The sequence below is a fragment of the Dasypus novemcinctus genome, chromosome 6 (genome assembly GCF_030445035.2).
Source record: "Dasypus novemcinctus isolate mDasNov1 chromosome 6, mDasNov1.1.hap2, whole genome shotgun sequence".
Classification (NCBI taxonomy): Eukaryota; Metazoa; Chordata; class Mammalia; order Cingulata; family Dasypodidae; genus Dasypus; species Dasypus novemcinctus.
Window position 1 is genome coordinate 52,940,082 of NC_080678.1, and position 25,370 is coordinate 52,965,451.

General features: G+C 41.0%; 1 pseudogene; it reads right to left on the bottom strand.

Annotated features, from left to right (window-relative positions):
• Positions 1–532: 532 nt before the first annotated feature.
• LOC101411630 (lysosomal acid lipase/cholesteryl ester hydrolase-like) overlaps positions 533–25,370 on the bottom strand; it is a 31,992-nt pseudogene continuing 7,154 nt past the window's right edge.

Sequence of the window (25,370 nt, forward strand, 5' to 3'; positions counted from 1 at the left end):
TGGAAGAAGTAGGGACCATGGAGCCTTAAGAGAAAAGAGGAAGGCTAAACCCTAGGGGAATTCTCAAACACGTTACATTACAGATGGCAACAGACTTTGGGGGAGAAAGTACCTCTTAATGGTACCTTGAGTCAGACTCGTTAGGGCCTGGTAAATGTAAGTGTCTACCCCAAATAAATACCCTTCCTGAAAGCCAACAGATTTCTGGTATTTTGCATCAGCACCTCTTTAGCTGACTACCACAGTTGCCTCATCTCTACAGTGAAGAAGATGGACCAACAGTCCTCAAATCCCTGGTCCTGCCTGCAGCCCATGGGCTACCTGCACAGGGTTTGAGAGCTGCCAAGTCTCCACCCACAGCATCACTAACGTGGTGCCTGCAGGATAACTTACGAATCTTGTGTTTCCAAACATCTCGAACGCTCCTTACTCTTGAGACTGTGGTCTCCTCCCCAAAAGAGAGGAACAGATGTTCATGAGCACTAGCAGCAAGATTTACAATGAGTAAGGACTGGGAAAAGATGAGAAAGAAAGATTTAAGTAAAGCCTAAAAAGAAAAGAGAAGAATAAAAAGGCAATTAAATTAAAGACAAACCACATACACACATTTCTTCAGGCCTGAGGCTCACTGAGTTTTATTTGAACCTTTAAATAAGACTCTTAAATGTTACAAAGTAGTAGTATTCTGCTTACATATAATAACAAATACTAAATTCTGATATTGCAGCTCAGGTAACTCTATTACAAAAACATCTGTCCACCTGAGAGTACTGTAAGGAAACATTGCATGAAAAGTATGTGAATATGGGCTTCCTGACAGATGGATGCAAATCAGGACTAGAAATATGAACACACAACTACAAAAAGAAAACAAGTCCTGAATCTTGGTGTGAAAACAGTCATGGTCACATTTCTTTTGTGTAAAAGTAAACTTGGACGTTCTTCTCATGAGCAGCCACAGGTTTTCTACACCATGACATCATTACTGAGATAGAGCAGCTGCTTAAAAGAAAACCAGCTGGTAACCAGAGAAAAAGTCTCTCTATGGGATTCAGTGCAATTAGTTTTCAAATATTTCAGCAAATTATTTTGCTTGGCCTGAGCCATTTAACCATTTACTAACTCACAGCTATCGCAGGTAAGTTTGATAAATAAAATTCATATGGGATCTTTGTAACTGGCAGAGCTGGGATTTCATTGGATTTAACTCTGTAACTACTGAATAAGCATGAAAAAAGTATCACTTAGGTGCATAAATACAAATCCTTAAATGGGAAAGCAAGGAGATGAAAGCTAGATGCTTTTACACTGAGATTTTCTCAAGTTATTTATTAATGAGCATCAGTTTAAACAGCTAAACACGTGTTAATTTGCTTTGGATGGAAGTAAAAAGCTAATACAGTGCATTTTAAATGGGAAGGATAAACAGAATAATTATAAGTATCTTTTCACAAAGACTTAAAGAACAACACTATAGTTGCGACATTAATTCCTTAATCAGCTGCGATTTCAGTTACACAAAACCCAAAAATAGCTAGTGAGTTTCTAATCCTCATTGGAGAAAATTAGGCATCTTAAAAGTCTCACAATTACCTTGAATATAAAAACAAAAAGACCTGGGAAAGAACTCTACATCTTTTAAGCCTGGCTTTCCTATTTCCTCATGAGATGAATAATTTCATTATACAAACTCCAAGGGGCATCCAAGCCCCAGATAAAGATGCTCCCATTCAGGAATAGTCTTGTGGTACACCAAGTGGGTGATCTGGGTCAGTAAGACATTGACATCATTGACGTCTGCAAGCACGTCATGTCCCCCATTCCAGACTGCAGTCGGCAACAACATGTCTTTCATGTTGTAAGTGGGAGGGTAACTCTACAATTTAAAAAAAGAAACAGGGGGACTTATTTTTTTTTTTAATTTTCAAAATCACAAAGCACAGTCTCCATTAAACATGTAGTCAGTTTGATGGAAGAAGAAGAGATTAACTTTTGAAAATCACTATCAGGTTGCCTTTTCAATTACCATTACCAGAACAATAAAAAAATCCAAACCCACAGTCAAGGATAAAGACTGCTAGCACCATGGGGCACCATGACAGGGGCCGGGTCCCTGTGAGAGGCGCAGCTCTTCCCACCTACCAGATGGCAGGTAGAGGAACCAAGGGCTTGGGAAGGTGCTTTGGAGTTATAGCCTCCCATGGTCTCCCTCGGGGATGGAAGGCAGGCTGTAAAAATTCTCTAAACATCAGGTTCCTCATCTGTACATCAGAGATAATCTGATTGTACAGGAGGCAGGGGAAATGCACCACACACTCAGCACTCAAAAATGGTAATTTTACCTGTGTGTGGAAAAGGAGGCCTAGGCAATGTAATGTGGCCAAGGCCCCAGAGCCAGCAGGTAACAAACCTAGGATGGTCTGACTGCTAAGTCCGTGTCTGGAGTATGATGAAATGACACGTCACAGTGGAGATTCGTATTTACTGCCCACGACAGGGCAAGGAGAGGCCCATCCCACAACACCCACCACAGGGCTTGTGTTGTTTTAGAATTGAATGAGGAAACACAAACGCATACCTGTCTAACTCTCCCAAATACTTCCCATAGTAATGACCCCCATCAGAACCCAGTAACCCAGGCTGGCTTCCTCGATGAGTTTTCAGGGCTCATTTTATTTCTGAAGACTTTGAAGACTTTACCTGGTTGTAGTGGAAATAATACTTGGCACTGATTCCCCAGTCAAAGGCTTGAAACTTGTGGGATTTAATAGTCTAAAAGGAAAACAGTTTGGGAAAATGTTATCTGATACAGAATTTTGAGATAACCTCATAGGTTGCCAGACTTAGTCACAGCCTCAAAAATCAATTTTATACAGATAACCACATTTACTCTTTATTTCCAAACCGTAATTTAAAATTAAATAACTTTTTTCCCTTTCCTTTACTAAATGACTCAATTTCTCATAATATAATTGGAGAGTAGCTATAATAGGGCACAGAAAGCATCTGCAAACATATGCTTTGAATTATACTCGATCAAAAGTTGCTTCCACTGGATGAACTTTTGCTGATGTTTTCTGCTTAAATTCTATTCAAACTTTTTCAGAGAATAACAGTTTATTTGGGAAAGAAAATATATTTAGTTAAAAACCTATCATGTGTTCTATATACCCATCCTACTTGTCTAGTAATGCTGTTTTCCTTATTTATCAATAATGTAACACTTTTTCTATTTTGAGTACCAGAGCTGGTGTAATCACCAAATTGTACTGCAGGTCAGTACAACTTCCACCTTGCTGGGGAGACTAAAGCCATGGGTTGATATCTTATTTAAAATTTAAACATATGTATATGGACAAGAGTCTGATTTAAAACTATTAACAAAAAGTCACTTATTTTTAAAATTTGGAATAATGCAAAGCCATAGTTCCCCAAACTCCCAAGTTAAAAATATGCCAAGGATTAAATCCATGACTGGCATTCCTAATGAACTGGAAACTATGTGTAAACTTTGGCCACATGGTGGCGCCACATTAACTGGTACAAAGAGAGCCAACCTTGCTTTTGATGTGTGTGAAGTTTCAGTCCTCATCAATTGCATAAAATTCTACTGTTTGATATAATAAAAGGTAGTGCCATTACATACCACAGAGGATTGCTAAAGGGGAAATTTTAGTGTCTGCTAAAATCTGTCATTTCAAATGACAGATATTAAGTATATGTGGCACATTTAACGATCAGAACAAAATATGGATTTACAGCACCTCTTAGGACACCTGTTCCCTCTGCAATTATCAGTGAAAATATCTCAATGCGAGGTGCTCTGCTGCTGTACTCAGATGTGAACATTTTTACCACTTAGTCAAATCCATATTTCACCATTTATATAAAGTTGAGTATGAATGTAAAGGAAAAACTTGCCTAAAACTCAGGCTAAATTTCTAAGCTTGAAATTTGTAGTGAGCGTCACTTTCGTACGTCAAAAACTATCCACTTGAAAAGGCACCTCAGAAGGAAGGAAATATGGAAAAGCTTGTTTATAGGAACAAAAACATGGAAATGAGCTAAAGTTCTTTAACAGATATTTGGTTAATTGCATTATGTTACAACAATATGCCCAAACAGTATGCCATGTCATAATAATAAATATAAATATAAGACAGAAACAGAAAACTGTTTCTAAAGAATGTTTATAAGTAATATTAAGAGGGAAATAGTCAGAAATTGAAACACAATAGGTACTATGGTTATACTTATGTAATAACATGTGGCTGAAGAGCAGGAGGAAATAATTGTAATATTCGGTTACACAGTTTTAAAGTGACATTTAGAAACTTATTTTTAAGTCTCAATTGCTAATAAAAATGTAAATAGTATTTTTTATAGTACAATATGTATCAAAGTCTTAAAAATAGTCTTGAAAAAAGTCCAACAGTCTGACCACTAAGTCTCCTTCTTCAAGTGTACCCTAAGAAAAACAATCTTCCTGATGTATAAAGACATATCTATAATACAATATGACACAATATATTCCCAGGATGGTTTGATATTGCAAAGAGACTATAATGAAGAAGAGACGGTGGGGGAGTAAGTAGTGAGGAGAAGGAGGGGGTGAGGGAGGAGGGAGGAGGGAGGAGGAAGAGGAAGAGCAGAAAAAAATTCATGCAATGGAAAACTTTCTCTGCATTAGGAATATTTTAAAAATTTAGTTTTTACTGGACATTCTCACCCCTCAGTGTCCACTCTTGCCTTCCTGCTTTCAGTACTAGAACCACTCAGGTGTTCCCTAAACACCTGGCCACCCAGGTAGAAAGCACACCTCCCACACCCCTTCATAACTAGGCATGGCCATCTGGCTCACTTCTGAACTACCTCCTCAACATCAAGCCCCTCGCCCTTCCTCACTCCCCACTTCCTGTGGGCTGGAGCAGACATGGAGATGACCCAGCTTCACCCAGGCAGAGGAGGACAGCACGCAGGGGTGGCAGAGCTACAGGGTGGAGTACCCTGATCCCTGCATGACTTTGCAGCACACACCCACACCCCTCCACCACCACCCCAGACCACTGATCTCTGTATTATGAGAAAGAAATTGCTTCAGTGGCTGTATTTCTCTGTCTCTGATACAGCAACTCAGCCTGTATCTAACAAATACAATGCTATTTCATTCAATAAAAAGGAATGTTAGAGAAAGTATGTATCCTCTAATCCTACTTTAGTAATGAAAAGGAATGTTACAGAAAGTGCATGTCCTAAGATCCTACTTTAGTAATGGGAATGATTATACCAATTATAAGATTATACCAAAATAAAAACTAGTGCCTATCCCTGGGTAGTACACACACAGGTGGTTTTTCTTCGCTGCACTCACATATTTTCTAAAATATTATAATGCCTGTACATTATATTAAATGTCCTTTTTATAATATTTTAAGAACTATTTCTCAGCAAGTCTTTTATTTAAGCATTATGATGCAAAGAATGGAGTATATCAGAGTCTTCTGGGGGTACTTATTAAAAATGCAGATCCCAGGGACACACACCCTAGGAATTCTGAGTTCAACAGATCTTGAGGAGGGTCCAAGAGTCCGCATTTTCACCTGCACCTGAAGTATTTCTGACCAACCATAAAGATGTACTAGAACCAGCCTTCACACAGGAATGAGCACCTGGGCTTCGGGCAGGGCTCCAAGACGGCAAGACGGCCAGAGAGAGAAAGGAGAATCTCAGCTCTGGGCTCTTTGGAATTTGTCAGGCTCTAACGAGAATAACATTTGTAAGTTAAATTTAACAGCCAAGTAAAGATGTAGGTTTTGGAAATGAATAACTGAATGTTAATTAATCAAGCAAAAAGCAAACTTCTGAATGTACTGTGAATAAAATGGCCTTTGAGGGCACCTCCCAACTCATACCACCGGAACCTCCAAAATCCACACCTGACTTGGGGCTCTCAGCTGCCAACACCCAGGCCCCACCCACTTTCAGCAGCCACTCCCAGCAGGCACTGGGGCTGCCTCTTGGAGCAGCCTGACCAAGGGGTCCCAGACAGACAGGGTGGCAGCCTCTGGTCAACAGCCCAGAGGAGGCGGGATCAAGGAAAAGGGTCCTGTGAAGTCACTCTGTCAAGCAGCTATTTCCCTGACAAAGAGATGACACAGAAGGCACAAGGGGCAAGGGCAAGGCTGCCTTCTGCAGGTGTGGTGAAGAGCCTGTGACCACCCCTATCGAGAGGAAAGTTCCACAGCCCTCTAACCGCATATATCTCGCTTCTGTAACAAGCTTGCTCAACTGTAAAACCTTATCCTAGAGTCTCCTCCTGTAGAAAATCTCATCAGCCCCTGCCAAAAGACCAACCTGACCCAGACCCTTGTAAATAACAAGAACTCTCCAACTGCTTGTCGCCCCTATAGAATCCCCAGCACTTAATTAACCACAAATACCTGCTTCTGTACACGCTTGCTTGCTGAGCTATTGCCCCCCTTTGAACCTAAAGGCCCGTATAAACAAACTTACCCCACAACCTGGGGCTGCTCTCTCCTCTGGGTAGGATGAGGCAGTCACCGTGTGGCTAATAAAGCTCTCAATTGGAACTTTACCCAGAGTCTGAGTCTGGTCGTTATCACTGGTCTATAACACAGGGAGTCTGGGCTTTGGAAACGGTTATGAAAGGAATTCAAAAGTAAGTAGAGCTTAAAGTCACAAGGTCACAAGTGGGCCAGAGAGCAGTGCTCGGGAACTCAGCCTGCAACCCTGACTCCAGTCAGCTGCCACATAAAAGGGGCCAGAACAAGAGCAGGGCTCCTGAAAGCTAAGGGGTGGTCATGGGTACTTTGCCAAGGACCTGAGAATTGGGCACTTGCAAAAGCCACTGAGCTAGAGCATAGCCCAGCCTGCACCTTCAGTCAGCTGAGTCACCCTCCACACATCCTTAGGAGTGCACTAACTGCTGAGGTGACAGAATTTCACCCTTTCTGGCAAAAAGTCCTTTAGGGAAGAGAGGGGAAAAGGTTCAGAAAAGGTAGAGGAAAAAAGATTTTTAAAAAGAGAGAAATAAAGTATCACAACTGCGCATATACACAAAGGTAGGAGAATTTGGGTGGTAGGTCTAGAAGGAAAACAAGTGACTGTAAACAGACATGTGACTAGGAGAAAAGCAGGAGCTGGAATGAATGTGTGAATGTGAGGATTTTTGAAGGGTAGAGGATACCTTAAAAGGTGAAAGTGCTGTGCAGCATGTACTGCACTACGTTCCATTGCAGGTGCCCCTGGGCTAAACCTCAGCAATCTGTCACTGAGTCACTGACATCTGAATTTTGGCCGACCTTCATAACAAGGTGCTGAAGCCTCACACGGCCCTTTCTGGTTCCTGAGTCCCAGGGAGACTCTAAGAACAGGACTCCCAGGGGAGGATATTTCTGAGGCCACTGAGTTCCCTAAAGTGCTATCACATGGCAAAGGTTCTCCAATCTGATGAAGCAGAAGAAGATATTGGGCAGCTGTTAGTTCATTTCTTAAAATGCAGATTCTCACTGCTTAGCAAACAAAGGGAGTGACAATTGATAGGTTAATAATAATAGGCTTAAGTTGTCTATCTACTGATCTTCCAGGCATATTATGCTTACAAGGTAAATACTGAAATAGAAGCTTCTATCTCCAAAGCTGCTCTAAAATCATGCTTTGTGAAGCAACAAGGAAATTAAATAAATCTGAGACTCAAAGAATAGCAGAAGATTGAAGAGAACGGAAGAGAAAGGAAAAGAAATGAGTCAACACAGTTACTGTTTGGTGAACCCATGTCATGGTATAGTATGCTCCAGAGAGGACAGCAAAAGCCAGACTAACTCAATGAGGAATCCAGGACTCTGGGGAAGGAAATCAGCTCATACTTGCAAGCAGATTGTTCTTCTACTTGGAAAACATTTGCAGAGAGGTACTGCATGGAATGCACAGACCTTTCTAGCAATGATGCTACACAAACCCCAACTTTGCTCCTGGAATACCTACCTGACTCCAGTGTAACATGTTTTGCCCAGAAGTTCCAGCAGGACAGTGTGTTGTATATACAGTCACTCTAGCCTGCAAAATAAGTACATTGAAATATGAATGAAAACAGCATTAAGGAGACATCAATAACACATATCTGTTATCCTTTAAAACATGAAAAACTACAGAGTTGTAACCTCAAAGATATGAGAGATTATGGGTGGGAAAATTTTCTCAAACATATAAGTCCTATAAAATATGTACATACCACACACATGGACTATATAGGAAGGAAATGAAAAGCAACAACATGATAATCATGCAGCCTAATGGGTTGTGATTATAGGTCATTTTTTTCTTCTTAATGCTTCTCTGAATTTCAAAATTTTTCATACAAATTTCATATTACTTTTATCAACAGAAAAAAGAAAAATGAATAACATTTCTTAAAATCCCTGCAGCCTTTACTCCAGAATTTTAAAACCTGTTTTCAAAAATACAACATTACAAAATACAAATATATTTAGGAACACCAGTATATTGCTGGCTAAAGGATTACATATTATAAAACAAATACACCTGCACATATTCACACATGTGCATACAGATGGAAACAGTCCCTCAAATTTAAACATACAGTAATTTTTAAAAGAAGCAAATCACTAGACTATCAAAAATTGTGGCAAAACTTCTCATTCAATATTTCCATATAGATACAATGTAGGACGGTGATAACTGCCTGTCTGATGACCACAGCAAAGAGCATTCTAGGCACCTACTGAAATTACTCTCCCATCTCTGAAATGAAAAGACCTTTGGAGCTCTAATGAGGTTGTTCCTGTCTCACCTACACCATCTAATCCAAATACATTCACAGACAAAATAAAGACACTGAAAGCTTAAAGAAGTCTTACTATAAACATACATACCATATTTAAATTTTTCTCATTAAATCCACACAGAACAAAAAGATTTCCACAAGCTCCTTCAGAATGACATGGGTACAAATATGAGTACTAAGCCACTTCAAAAATGCACTCTGGGGAAGAAATTCTTTGACTCCAAATAAATCCTATAAAAAGAAACCCAAGAATATATTCGGTATCTCTTTCCGGTACAAAGATTTCCATGACCCACCTTAGAAGCAGAGACCAGAGGCAAGGATATTCGTGGATGAACTCAGGTGTAAAATTACAACCAGTGGAGATTCAAATAGGATACTGAGGCCATAAGTTTACTAAGGTAAAATCTGATAATCTACCCCAATGTTACAAACATGTGCCTAATTTCTCAAAATGAAGGAAAGGAGGCAGAAAATCTACTCATTTTACAGCTGCCTTGTATAGTGAGAAAGGGCCTTAATGCTCGCTCATCCCAGAGCCAGCCCCAGATAATTTTCACCTGACTGTCATGGGCTGATCCTGACTTCTGAGAAAGACTTGAGGCTGTGATTGATTAGCAATTTCTGCTGAGGGTACATCCACCTAGTCCAATCAGGGGTCATCAGCCAAATTGAGCACCCTACCTGTTTTTGAAAATAAAGTTTAATTGGAACACAGACACACTTATTTATCTATGTATTGGTCCTCGCTGCTTTCACACTACAGCAGCGGAATTGAGTAATGGCAACAACAAACATATGGTCCATGAAGCTGAAAATATTTACTATATTTACTATCTGTCCTGTTACAAAAAAAAAATTTGTCAACATCTGGTCTACCTCCTTCCTGACCAATTGTCACTGGACCTGTGCTCAAGTAGATCCAGGGTAATTATTATGCCCACAAGGTAAGCCTTCCCACACTTGTACAACAGGAAACAAATCTTCCTTATATTGAACCCAAACCCATTTATAATTTACACTCTCCCTCATTCCTACCCTCTGGAGGGTCAAGCAAGAATGAAAAACTCAAATGCCTAAAAGGCAGCAGCATGTAAATATAAATTAGTAAAACTGTGAAAGGAAAATGCCACCTGCCTCAGTGTTTATGACTAGGGAGTGTTCACAACTGCAGAGAACTGGAAAGCTTGTGCTCAGTCTACAGGGTACAACTGCAGCAGGCTCTGTCCTGTCTGGGGATAGGACTATGGGCCCGTGGTACACAGCTTCTTCCTCTCCTCCCAAAATAATCAGCAATCAAGATTTTAATGTTAAATACTCCACTTTTTATATGGTGGAATTTAAATTTAATACATGTTCCAACCATATTCAACCCTTCTTCAGGAAAATTTAACCCATGAACATACAAGCTTGTGATTTCTATGAATTCTGTCTTCTATGAGACATCCCATCAAGATCTAAAGACCAACACCATGTCTCCTTTCATTTTCCTTTTTTACAGGCTTATGACTTTAGTATTAGCTGGGGAGATCAAGGAAGCAAATTTGGCATGCAGAGGTCAGTGACATGAAAAGGCAGTTTTATAAATTCTTGCTTTGAGACTACATAATGGTCACATGTGACAAAAGCATGTTTGTGAGGCTCTCTGTTAAAACAAATGAAAAGAAAGATAAAAGAACAACAAGCATGGGAAGTGGATTTGGCCTAACATATAGGGTGTCCGCCTACCACATGGGAGGTCCAAGTTTCAACCCAGGGCCTCCTTGACCAGTGTGGAGCTGGCCCATGCACAGTGCTGATGCATGCAAGGAGTGCCATGCCACGCAGGGGTGTACCCCATGTAGGGGAGCCCCATGCACAAGGACCGCACACCGTAAGGAGAGCTGCCCAGTGTGAAAAAAGTGCAGCCTGCCCAGGAATGGTGCTGCACACACACAGAGCTGACGAAGCAAGATGGCGCAACATAATGAGATATAGATTCTCAACGCTCTTGACAAGAATATAAGCAGACACAGAAGAACACACAGCAAATGGACACAGAGAGCAAACAACTTGGGGGGGCAGGAAGGGGAGAGAAAAAATAATAATAATAATAAAAGAACACCAAGCAATCAGGTTAATAGGATGACCCATCAATGACCTGAATCACAATACTGACATGGGATGTGAGGTTGACATTGTACTTCAGAACTGTTACCCAGCACTAATGTGACAAACTCCACAAAATTACCCTGAAGGACAGAATACATGGACAATGCAAAAATCACCTTACGTATATGCAGATCTACACATGTCAACTTTGATTTCTTTATAATTTGTGTTTTTTTTTTAATTTTTATTTTTTTATTGATTTTGTAAAAATATTACATTAAAAAAATATGAGGTCTCATTCAACCCCACCACCCCCACCGCACCCCTTCCCCCCGCAGCAACACTCACTCCCATCATCATGACACACCCATTGCATTTGGTAAGTACATCTCTGGGTATCTCTGCACCTCATGGTCATTGGTAATTAGAAGGAAATTTTAACATTCACTGAAGGAACATGCACTTGTCAGAGCAGATAATTCAAAGGTTTTATGAATATTTGACCACTCACTTTGTCAATTTTCTGCAATACTACGAAACACAATCATCTGGAAGAGATGATTCCAAATCCAGGCTCTTTCGCCTACATCGAAATCTAGAGGGTGATTTGTGAAGGACATACATCCCAAGGACCCACTGCAGATATAAGAAAACACTTTCTCCAATGCAGAGAGAGAAAGAAAGGGGAGAACAAGTTTGTATTTTTACACACTACTTATTCACAATCTCCAAGAACTGAGGTATTCGGGAATTTTTATTGGTATGAAGACCCACCAGAATGGGGAAATGAGTTGCTCATAACCTGCTGATCAGGCATGAAACTGGTAGAGCCACTCTGAAAGGCATATGTCTTTAAGAAAAACCATTGTATTAGTCAGCCAAAGGGGTGGTGACACAAAATACCAGAAATCTGCTGGTCTTGATAAAGAGTATTTATTTGGGGTAGGAGCTTACAGATACCAGGCCATAAAGCATAAGTTACCTCTTTCACGAAAGTCTATGTTTACATGTTGGAGCAAGATGGTTGCTGAAGACTGCCAGGGTTTAGGCTCCCTGGGCTCCTCTCTGCCTCGGTCTTGCTTCTCTCTGGGTTCAGGGCTCTTCTCTTCCTGGGGCTTGCATCTCTTTTCTGTGTGCTTTCCTCCTGGGGCTCCAGCTTAAGACTTAAGCATCAAACTCCAACATCAAAAAACTTCTAGCAACAAAAAGCTTCAGCTCTGCCCTTTGTCATGCCCCTTTCATCTGTGAGTCCCCACCCACAAGGTGCGGGGACTCAACACCCTACTGACTTCACCCAATCAGAGCCACAATCATAATTTAATCATTCCCAGGTACAAAACAGTTTACAAACATAATCAAATTTTTTTTTTTTGGAATTCATAACTACTTCAAATGGCAACAACCATGAAGAGAAAAAACTTTTCTGTTTTATTGACAACAAATTGAAGAGGAGGAAGGCCTACATTTCCCACCATTGGCCAATTCTTCAAATCTGAAAAGGAGGGGCAATAAGTGTACCTTGAGGAGAAGATCTGGAAGTTTTCCTAACATGACTATAGGGCTAGTGCTGAATTCGAATAAAGCCAAAGGAGCCAGGGCAAAAAACATTTTAATCCTTTTGGCCAGCCAAGGGATCCATGAAAATGCTATAAAACCTATGTAAACAAAAGGAAGAAAATAGGAAATCCATGTTGAGAATCTGTTGTTAAAGGCAAGGGCTGCCCTTTTGTGTCATGCTCTAGAGAAAGCCTGAGAACCATGCCAGCAATGCTGCAATCAGGGAGCAAAACACTTGAATGGGGTTCATTTGAATTTCTACAAGCAAAAACCCTAAGATTAAACACGTGAAACAAAATTTTTCAAGTGCTTCTTCCAAATCTCAACCTAGAAATGCACTGAAAGAAACCCGGATTGCCTGCAGCAGAAGACGTTCCCTGTTAACAATTTGAACCTTCCCATGTAAAGACTATCCCTAACAGCTCCACCTGATCATCTTCTTCCCCTACTCCTCCTTCCTTCCATCCCTAAGGACTGGCAGGCTCTCCAGTTACGTAACCACTGAAAAAGGAACTATGCACATTTAGAATCTGTAGCTTTAAAATATTTTTTTGCTTCCTTTCAGGCTACTTTCTGCCATAAACTAGATCCTAGAATGTCACCTGACAAAGAAGTAGGATGAAGGACACAAGTAGTTAGGTCAAAGAAGAGAGCCTAAGATATGCAAATATATTCAAGTTGCTTTTTTGGTCTTAGCCTCCCAAATTAGCAAAGAGTGTTTGATGGTGGTGAGAGTGAGGCAACTTAACTGTACATACCAAGACACTGAAAAGTATAGTATAGTATAGTGTAGTAAAGTATAGTAATTCTTCTAGAACTTATTCTAAAGAGATCATGCAAGATGACCACAAAGGTGTTACACGCAGTAAACACTCAAATATGCAACAGAATTAAACAAATTATGGGGCAGGTCCTTAACCTCTTAACAAAGTTAAAAATTTTGGATTCTGATGCTTTCATATTAGAATTTGTTGATAGAATCATGGGTAATTTTTATTTTCTTTAAATCAACACATTAATTTATAATCACGACAAATAAAATTCATATAAATTTTAAAAACCAGAAACGACTGTGGCTCCATCATTTGGGCTCCCATCTACTAGAGGTGCTGGGTTTGCATCCTAGGGCTTCCTTGTGAAGGCAAGCTGGCCCACACCCAGCAGAGAGCTGATGGCCCATGTGCCATGGACAGCTGGCACAGCAAGATGAAACAACAAAGAGAGACAAGGAGATACAGAATAAATGTGCAGCAAATGGACAGAGAGAAGAGACAGCAAAAGAAAGGAACAAGACATAAGCAGGGGGGAATAAATAAATAAATAAATAAATCTTAAAAAATAAAGTCTATCCTGAGAACATCATGATTAAAAAAAAAATTAGTTGGAAAAATTTTTTTTTAACATTTTTAAATAATGCCAATGTAACCAATAATCTTGCAATTAGTTTTGTTCCATTTCACTTTAAAAATCAATGTATTATTTTGTATATATTTTTTATGTCTCTCAACTTATAAAACTTCTTGCTTTCAATCTTCCAACATTCCTATATATTGCTTAACTAGTAAAATATATATGATAGGCTCATCCAATTTCAACAGAGCAATATACCATGTTTATCCATTTTTATTAAAATCTAAATTTCTAGAGAAAACCAAATATTACCAAACCCCTTGCCCTATTTGTTATTTCTGCTTGGCATAAAAAATAAAAAATAAAAATAATAAACTTGCATGTGAAATAACATTATTTCTTTATAGTTCACTTTTTTAAAAATATGTATTTCACTATTAAGAACAAATGCAGGAAAGCAGATATGGTTCAACTAATAGACCATCCGCCTACCACATAGAAGGTGCAGGGTTCAAACCCAGGGCCCCCTGGCCCATGTGGTGAGCTGGCCCACATGCAGTGCTGCCACACGCAAGGAGGACCATGCCACCCATGGAGGCCCCTGCATAGGGGTGTCCCATGCACAAGTGTGCACCACAAGGAGAGCCGCCCTGAATGAAAAAAGTGCAGCCTGCCCAGGAGTTGAGCCACACACACACAGAGCTGACGCAGCAAGATGACACAACTAAAAGAGAGTCAGAGATTCCCAGAGCCACCCAGAATGCAATCGGACACACAACACATAGAGAATGGATACCAGAAAGCAGAAGATGGGGGAGTGGGGAGAAGGGGAGAGAAATAAATAAAAACTTAAAAAAAAAAGAACAAAAGGAAACTCTACAAAAAAAAAACTATAAACTTTCCACTTCCACTTTTATTACATACCTATTGTGGTGCCTTGAGAATGAGCCACGTAATACAATTGTTTTTGGCCAGTTTTATTCAGAATGTAGTTAACTGAACCTGGTAAGTCATAATTTGCCATCTCATCATGACTGTAATCCAAAAAGGAACTGATTCACTGAAATATTACATACAAATAATACCGGCATATACATAAAGAATAATCACAAACTGAACATATCTCAGTAAACCAGCACTGAGCGGAGGAAGCAGAACATTACCAGAAGCCCAGAAGTTCCCTTGAGCCCCTTTCCTGTCATGCTTCCCAAAGGCAACTATTTTCCTAATTTTTCACACCAAATATAGTTTTATCATTCTTGGAAATTTTATATGAATGGAATTATACAGGATGTATTCTTCTGTATCTGACTTCAACCCTGTCATATAGTTATGGGTTGTTAATTTTCATTCCAGTGTGAGAATATACCACATTTTAATTTTCCAGTCCATTGTTGATGGGCATCTGGGGTAGTTTCCAGTTTTTCACTATTGTGAACAGTGCTACAAGAAACATATTCCTGTTGCATCTTTACGTAAAAGTTCTCATGCTTGTGTTTCAAGTCCTTGGCAAGCACAGTTTGGCAGATGGGAAGCAAGCCTGGAGGAGACCATAGAGCTTCCTTCTCTAATGCCTGGTCCTGGGCACAGGACTCTGAAGCCCTGCAAGTGAGTAGTGCACACATGAGTGAGTGTCACCCATGATGGAAAAGCCGGCTGTTCATGAGCACTTATGATAGGCCGGACTCTGGGCCAGATTATTCTCATGTGTCTCCTTAACCTCCCAATTACCTTGTTGAGAAATAAAAAGCATAACCTGGTAGAAAAGATATCTAATGAGCCACTCCTGCCCCAGCTTCTGTAAATCAGCCCATGAGAACATGGTCTTGCAGGAGAATATCACAGAATGCCTCCTGCCCCCCACTTCTGTAATCTAACAAACACTCCAGCCCCCGCTTCTGTAAATCAGCCGGTGACCTTGCACCTGCATTCTGCTTCTGTAACCCCGCTTGCAAATTATCGCCTAGCAACACATTACCAATGAGCAAAAGTCATGCGGATCCCACATAAAATCCAAAATAAACCTATGAAAACTGAAAAACAGGTCTCAGAATTTGGAGACTACTCTCCTCTGAGCTCGCACATAATAAATCTGTTCCTTACATCTCTGAGTATCGTTTTGGGTTTCTCTGTCGTTCAGAACTCCTGGCTTTGCTCAAAAAACCTTATGAGATAGGGGTTTATTATCCCCATTTTACAGATAAGGAAACTAAAGCACAGAGAACCTAGGTTAAATTGTCCAATGTCATACTGCTATTAATTGCTAGAGCCAGAAGTAAGAGAAAGAAGAGAATTTCAGAGGTGAGAATTTCTGGAAAGAAGAAAAATGAATATTTCAAATACATGTTTATGAAAGAATGTGAAGGGGAAGGGGAAGGGATAAAATTTGCCCAGTAGCATCCTAACCAGTAATAATGTTAAATAACTTAAGAATTACTAATTCCTAATTCATAATCAAATCTAATGCTTTGATGTAATTATTTATCTATAATGCTCTCTACTACTATTTATTCAATTAAGGAAGTGTAAAACCTTTCACAAGACATCACTTTCTCCTCTCCTATGACCTCAGAGTCACACTCTCTCCAACTTCACTGCTGAAATCCCCACATGTCTGAACTAAGGGCACTAAGGAAAGAGGCCCATGTTGTAATCAACTAAAATATACCTGAAAGTCCAAAATTCATCCTGAGAAACTGAAAGAGTCCTGTGTTTCTGAGACCAGGTGTTTCCCCGGCTGTTCCCCAACCACAAGTCAAAACCAGCATCTGCAAGAATGAAGCCCAGGCTGCTGTTGGCGAGGTTAGAGACCCAGATGCTGGAATCTGCAAGGAGGCCATGCTGCAGAAACACAACTGGCTTCGGACTTGAAAGACACTCACACTTAAGAGTTAGCAGGCCTGAATGATATTGCAGGGACAGATGCTAGACATTAGATAACCTGCCATAACCCAGTGAATGCACTGGGGGAGAGTGAAATTACAATGTAAACTACAATCCATGTGGAGCAGCAGTGCCTCAAAATGTATTCACCAAATTCAATGAACATGCCACAATGATGAAAGAGGTTGTTGATGTGGGAGGAGTGGGGAGTGGAGCGTGGGAACCTCTTATCTTTTTTAATATAGCATTTTTTTGATCTATATATCTTCAAATACATACAATAAAAAATAAATGCTAAAAAAAAAAAAAAGAGCAGCACCAAGCTTCAAAGCAAACATTATATATCGCTAAATGGATCATTCATAAATGATTCCACAAAAAATGAAATAGAAACAAATTAAAATGTTGAGATAGCAATGTACTTCTATATAACATTAGTAAGAATGTTTTTAAACAGTGCTGGAGGGGTGGCAGTTAAACTAGACTCTTTTTACATGCCTAGAAAAAAGACACTCTGGTTTGTTAATTTTTTAATGTATTTTTAGGAACTTATTAATGATGTCTATAATTTGATCCAGTAATTGGATTTCTCACAAAGTGTTCTAGCAGAATAAACCAAAAGAAAGAAAGCACAAGTTCATAAATATTATTTCATTTGAATATTCATATACATATATGTATATGGGAATTTATTTTCTTCTCACTTGTCCCTGGGACACTGTGACATAGTGGAAGTAACAGACTTGGGAGCTGAGAGACCCTGTTTCATCTGGAACATAAGGGCCCTTGGCATGAGGGAGATGCAGTGGATATGACCCACTGCGCTTCGGAAGCTGTATATCTATTTTTTTTTTTTCAGATTTATTTTGTATTTATTTCTCTCCCCTTCCCGCCCCCCCCCCCCCATTTGCAGTTGTCTTGCTCTCTGTGTCCGTTCACTGTGTGTTCTTCTGTGACCCCTTCTGTCTTTATCAACAGCACAGGGAACCTGTGTTTCTATTTGTTGCAACATCTTGTGTCAGCTCTCCATGTGGGCAGTGCCATTCTTGGGCAGGATGCACTTTTTTCATGCTGGGTGGCTCTCATGACGGGGCACACTCCTTGTGCGTGGGGCTCCCCGACACAGGGACACCCCTCTATGACACGGCACTCTTTGTGTGCATCAGCACTGCACATGGACCAGCTGCACATGGGTCAAGGAGGCCCAGGGTTTGAACCTTGGACTGCTCATGTGGTAGGCAGATACCCGATCCATTGCGCCAAGTCTGCTTCCTGTGGTATTTCTATTAAGCATCATGAGTCATCCACAGAGAAAATATTAAATCCCAGGGTAGAAAATCAGTGAAAAGTAGGCACTAATTGCTTGACTGCATGGAGGCAAGGAAGTGCTGAAGAGACGAGGGCACTGGAAACAGCCCTCCCTCCTGTCTGCCAGTTCTCTCACTACTCCCAGTAGGGACAGAAGGAAGGTAAACTACAGCTCTTGCACATCCCAAAATCTATCAAAGATTTGAGGATTTGCTGGCAAAAGAAGTTTCTCTGTGGGTGGGTTAAGCCCACTGCATTCACACCTTCTAGTGCCGGGTTCTTAAACGTTTTGTTCCACAGACCCCTTTGCCAGTCAGGTGAAATGGACACTGCTGTAATTTATTCACTGCATACATTCATAAGTGAAGGAAATGCTAAATTTCAGTTAAGGGTCAGAAAAATAAAAGCAATAAGTTGATTTTTTTCAATTCAAGCTCAGGGACCCCAGGTTAAGACCCCTGTTCTAGTGAATTGTTTTGATTGAATGTTTTCTCACCTTGCTAAGACAGGCTGTTTGAAATGATAATTAGCTATTGTTAAGTGCTTAAGTGCTGTAGGTAGTGGGGCTGAAAATGCTGTGAGGTTGATCCTATTCCCATTTAAAGGAATGGGTAATTGTGGCTAAGAGATGTCAAGCAACTTGCCTAACATAATTACAGCTAGTAAGAGGGGAGCTGGGATTTGAAATCAAGTATGTCCTATGCCAGGGTCTGTGCTTTTAACCACTTTGCTATAGAAAAGAAGGTTTAACAAGAGAGAAGTCATCCTAGAACATACAGAAGGACCCCAAAAACAGAGGAAACCTATTTTAGAGAGATGCGCATCAAGTGCTTGGAAGAAAATAATCTTTTGTAGGTGGAGGAGATAGAGAATGGAGGCAGGGACACCAAACTCAACCCTGCCTGCCCGACCCTGCCCACCCGGGCAGTTCCTCTGAGGACCAGCCTACTGCATGCACCCCAGCTTCACAAGGCCTAGCTTTGTCTGAGCAACAAACCAACAAGACAAGGGCTGCCCCCCTCAGATATACTCTAAGAAGACTGGGAGCTGACAGCAAGGCCTAGAAGGGTCACTTCTTGGTTCAGAGATGGCAAGGGACCTTATCCAGGTCAAGTAAGTCATTATCACAGAGCTGACAAAGAGAAGCAGCACGATAGTGACCAACTGGCTAGGCCCAAATGTGGGTGGAGGTGAAGAGGGCATTACGCAGGCTTCAAAACTGAATCTGCTGCAGCCACAAGCCACAGAGGGAAGCTGATCTGGTGAATGGGGAAGTTCCTCCTGCCTCCCAAGCTCCTGCCCTTCTCCACTGCAACACTTGCCTCAACAAGCCTCCACCACGCTCTGAAAAGATTGCAAAAATGACATTGTTCTCCAGGGAAGAACCAAAAGGATAAGTAAGCAGTAGGTCAAGAGTAGGGGTAAAAATACAGCTGTAAGCCTGAGCCAGGCCTTGGCTTTTACTAGCTGTGAAACTTTGTAGGAGTTATTCAACCTCTCTGAAATACAGGTGTTCGTTCCTAAAGGGGGATGATAGAGTGCCTGATATCTATCAAAGATTTAAAACAAAAATAGCCACTGATGATCATAGTAAATATATAATATAAAATAAAATAGTATTAGCACTATAAAGAAAGATCAAATGAAGTGACATTCTTTAATTCAGAAAATCGGATTAACAGTAAGACCATACTAAGTGTTGACTATGTGTTAGGCTTCCTGTAAGGACTTCCATGCATTATCTCAAACAAGCCACATGACAAGCTGCAGAGTTGGCATGGTATGCTGAATCCTGGACCTCCAAAGATGTCCACTTCCAAATCCCAGGAATTACATCGGAAAAGGGACTTGCGGATATGATTGACTTAAGGATCCTGACAAGAGAGCATCCTGGGATGTCCAGAAGGACTCATTGTAATCACAAGGGTTTTTATGAGATAGAGGCAAGAAGATCAAAGTCAGAAAAATGAGCTGTGACAATGGAACCAGGGCTTGGAATGACGGTCTACAAGTCAGGGAATGTGTGCAGTCTCTATAAGCAGGAAAAGACCAGGGAACAGGGTTTCCTCTAGAGCCACCAAAAGGAACACAGCCCTGCTGTCACCTTGATTTGACTTGTGACCTCCAAAATTTTAAGATGAGAAAGCTGTGTTTAAAGCCACTAGGTTTGTGGTATTTTTCCCAGCAGAGCTAGGAAAACTAATATACCTGGAGACCAGTTTGTACCCCTATCTTGCAGAAAAGGACTCTGAGGAACAAGGGGATAAATAAGCTGTCCACGGACATGAAGCCAGCAAAGGTGGAACCAAGATTCCGATGCAGGCGGCATGACACTTGGACCTGGCATTAACTACGCACTGCATGGCCTCTCCAAACAAGAGAGAGGCTAGGGAGTGTCTTCAAGGGTGTATCAGATTCCCACAAGTCCCTCTCAGCCTCCTTGCCTCGATCTACTCTCAGGGCTCTTGAATTCTGACAACCTATGTGTGGGCGTGAGGAGACACGGCTCTTTAGGAAACTGCATGCCATATTTTGGGTGTAAAAGCATTTTATCAGAGTCTACCAATTAGCTCCTATCCTGCCTGCTCACCAGACCCACCTAGGCAGCTTGTTAAGTACTCAGCTTCCTGAGCCCATGTCCAGAGGCTCATAGATGAGGTCCAAGAATCTATATTTTCAAAATAGTTCCCCAGAGGACACTGATGCAGCCGAGGTCTTTATATTACCTGGAACCACAACTCCCTCACCAGCCTGACAGCCCAGATTCATGTGCTCTCAGATAGCAGAGGAAAAGGCCTGCACCTTGCTAATTTAGAAGAAGCCTTATAACCCAGAGCCTTCTAGAATGGCTGTAAGTTGCTTAAGGATCCCCTGTCCCCTGCAATGGCAGGGTCGAACCAAAAGGGCAATAAGGACGTTTGCTTATGGTTCACACACATTCCCATTACTTTATATTGAGAAATGCAATGATTTGCCCCAAAACACACCTCTCTAATGTGAGTCTGAACAGGTCAGGAAGACTTCATATCTATCAAAGCAGACACTCAGCTCTGCACAAACCTGAAATTAAGGGGCTGGTTCAACCATAACTAAAACAGGCTAAGAAGGAGGCTAGTGAATTCTCTTTTGCAGCCTAATTCTAATTTTGAAGTACTGGCCCCCAAAAACAGCTAAAAACACTAAACAAGTAACTGTGGTGAGAAGCCTCAGATATAAGCTCTGGGACCGAAGGGGGTTCCTGAGCCTGCCCCACCTACTCAAGATGAAATTCTGATAACTGGTGAATTGTCCTTATTACTAGTATTTACCCTAAATGTTACCAATTTTGTGCAAGCACTGTATTATATATGGATTACGTTAGAAGGAAGATGGTATAATCAACTGGCTTTGAGGATGAGGCAACTGACGCCTGGAGACAGTAAGTAGCCTGCCCTGGAGCCCTGTGCTAGGAGTGAGCCAGAGTTGAAACGCCAGCCTCCACTTTTCAAACCCCTTGCTTTAACCACTGGTCTTTTAACCACTGGAGTAAATGAGAAGGAAAACTTATCTCTAATTCTCTTCTGGCTGGAAACTTAAACAATAGAAGCCTGTCCATGAGACTACAATGTGGTTCTAACAGGACAAAGAGCAAGAAAATTTTGAGAGGCTAGGAACTTAGTCCAGAGCCCGTGTGAACCCCTTATTCACTATCAACCAAGTTAGACTAGTTATTTAGCCCCTGCAAAGCTGGGTTCTCATCTATAAAATACGGATAGTAAGATACTTATGTCAAGCTCTCTGAGAACTCATTTAACAATCTGCACTGACCTCAGAGTCCAGCACTTTGCACTTACAAAGCAGCTTTCAGGAGTCTGCACCCTCTGCTGCTTCTTGTAGCCTCATCTTACACAGTCGTCCTGCTGCAAAGGGATGACCCTCTGCAGGAGTGAACCCAATGACACCTGCACCACAGAGCAGGGAAGGAACCGTCCCTCTTCGGAACGCTTTTCTCTCCACCACCAGCCAGAGTCACCATGGTCGCTAAGCTCCATGAATGCAGTAATTTGGTCTGTCTTCTTTCCTGCTGCACCCATAGCATTTAACTCAGAGTATGGCACATGGTGTGAAAGAAGGAAGGAATAAACAATGACAGAAAAAAAATTACATTACTTAATGTCCATTGATTTCATTAGGTTTCTGAAGAGTGCCCTGATATAACTTGTGGTTAGGCTTGCCATGCTCAGGGGCTGCTAGTTGCCAGGAGGGCTACAAAAATCTCCCAGGCTCTGCCTTCAAAATTGCTATAGGGAGAAGTTTTGGGGAAGGAGAAGTACACAAACAAGTCAACCCTGAAGCAGAAAAAGAGAAGCATCTCAAGAGGCATTCGTTTGTTCAGAGGAAGGTGTTTCCTCTTCATTTGAGCAATCAGGGGGAGTGGCATTCAAACTGAGGCTGGAAGGATGGAAAGAATTATTATTTTTAAAAATACAGAGTCTTTCTGCCACCTTTCCAATCCACCACAATGGTGCACATGAACATCCTGGGTGATGTGAGAGAGAACTGCCAGATTATTATCATGCTGTGCTTCCAAATCATCAGCTGGTTTCTAACTGTGATGATGAAGCAAGTCTACACTGGCAAACTTGAAATCATTTATGATCAGAAGGCTGGGAAAATTGTCGTGAAACTCACAGGCAGGTTAAACAAGTGCAGAGTGATTAGCCCCAGATTTGATGTGCAACTCAAAGATCTGGAAAAACGGCAGAATGATCTGCTCCCATCTGTCAGTTTTGTTTCTTTGTATTGACAACATCAACTGGTATCATGGACCAAAAGGGAAGCAAGGTGAAAGCACACAGGAAAAAAAGTCCTGGGATTTTTTTTTCTGGGATGTAAAAAATACACACAAATAAAATGTCTCAGTTGGGGGAAAAAATGATAGGACCGAGGATGGTAGGCATCGTTCCAGTGGTGTGTGACCAGCTGCAGTCCAGGGGGGAGTTTAGCAAAGAAGAAATAATTCATTTGGATTTGAGAATTCCAGAGAGTCATTTTTTTAATATTTATTAATATAACAGACCCAACTTCAATTATACTATTTATAATTTTGCTCTGGCAGCAATTAAAACCTATACAAATAATAAATAATAGTTCTTTGATAATGAGTAAACATGATTGACAATCAACGGTTCTCAAGCATTCCTCAAAAAACCTTGAGAGAGATTCTTACCCCTACAGAGTAGGTCACCATACACATTACAGCCTATCATGGCAATCACGGTCATCATGAACATGGTGAACTTCAAAGTTCTACTACTACATAGAAAGGATGAATGGTACAGACAACAGCTAGAGTGAAAGTATATAAGTAAAGGTGGGTATCTTCATTCATTAGGGCCCTGAAGATTGTTGAATGGCCGAATCACATAATTATAGTTGGATTTTGAGAAGCTTAACAGGCACAAAGAAAACAAAGAAACAAATAGGAAGTCTGTCAGAGAGGAGAGCAGAGCTGCTAAGAGGACACAGAGCTGGGCCATGGACCAGCCTTCTGCTCATGAGAATTCTCTAATGATCTCCAAGTGAGGTTACAGATAATCAGAGAGGCCCACTGAGGCAGGACTGAAAGACCATCACTACAGCTGTCAAATCAAGTTCCATGCTGAATGAGGTACAGGTAAATGAATAATGCTTTAATACAAATTCTACTTCTCTAGTAAATTGTACAGATATATAGCATTGTATTTGTGTGTGTTAAAAGCACTGCTTTTCTAAATTACAAGCAGACTGAATTTCTATACTCCTGTTTGGAAATTTCTTTGTATTTCTTAATGTCTGGGGAGCCTCACAAATGGAAATGGTTCAAGTCTCTTGGTTTCTGAACTTCTTTCTAGTGCCCTGTGAACAAAAGCCTAAGCCAGGGTGCTGGGCAGGGAAAGCAAAGGGTGGGGTGAACTGAAGCATATACCAAGGGCAGCCTGGAGAGGAACTTGACAGCTACTTAAAGATGGGAGTCAAGAAATATTCTGTAGTTTCCAGTTCGGGTCATTAGAGGGACGGCTGTGCTATTAATAGCCGGGCAAGTCAGGAGTGGCCTGGATGAGGAGATGAATCCCATGAGTCCCAGAGTTCCCGAAGCCACTCTAGGACTGAAGGACCTTCGGGATCCTTTTTGTCTCTTTGGTCTTAAAAGAGCCAAAGTAACACCACCACTTCCAAACAGGAGTGGAGGACAATTCAGATGGGAGCTGAAGGACAATTAAAACCCTCAGTCTCGTGTACTGCCTGGAGTTAGGGAATTGCAAACCATCAGAGAAGTACCTATTCAGGTCTAAGGAAAATCACTCATTCCCTTAGATTACTCAACCCTTTCTCACAGATTCCCTTTAAAACTTCCCTCTGAGTTGATATCACAGCAGGAGATATATACATGTCACTGATCACCCAACTAGAGAGGCCTCTTCAGAACAGAGTAGGCATTGGGGGCACTAATATATGAACAGATGTAGCTCAGGCTACTCTTGGTTTAAGCTCCCCATTCTGGAGACCAGTGTATCAACTTCCCTCCCCCCAAAACACACACACATACACACCCAGAAAGAAAAAGAGAGAGACAGGTGGAGGGGGGAGGAAGGAAGGAGAAGGGAGAAAACCCATGAGACCTGAGAGTGAAGATGACTAAAGGGGAACTTTGAGATTGACCTGTGCAAGTAACTGTTTTATAGTTGAAGAATCTGAGGTTCACAGAGGTGAAAGCATATAAGCAGTTGGGTGCAGACCAATATCTAGAACTGAGGTCTCCTAACTTTTCTTCCCGCCATCTGGGAGCAAATCAAGAATTTTCTTTCTTAGTATTCCATGGTAAGGTACCTGCACATGTGGCAAGAGCAATAAACACATCTGTAGGGCAGGTAGCACCATTTGCTTTATTTACTGTATGGAGAGAAAAGCCTGGAGGAGGATATGAAAAGAGGAGCCACATTCCCTTAGCATGTTTTACTGAGGTCCTGGCCTCTCTTAACAATAACTCAATTAATGACTATAATAAAATATCATTAAAATTACCAATATATATTTTTCTATATGTGGGATCAGAAATCAGTATACACCATGTACTAGGGTTAAAAAAAAAAAAGAGAGAAGGAAGGAAACAAAGATAATATGCTCACTCTGGCATAAAGTATATGCTTGTATGTGGGATTAGTTCTATCACCTCACCAAAGGCATGGTTAAATGATTTATTAAAGCTCATCTCTTTTTGCTTCAGAGCAAATAGAGCTCCATCCTTGGTTATCTCTGCACAAGCTATCTCTTTGCAGTTGAAATTTGAAAAGAGCCACCTATTGCCCTTTCTGCCACTAGATAGGATGTGAGTCTA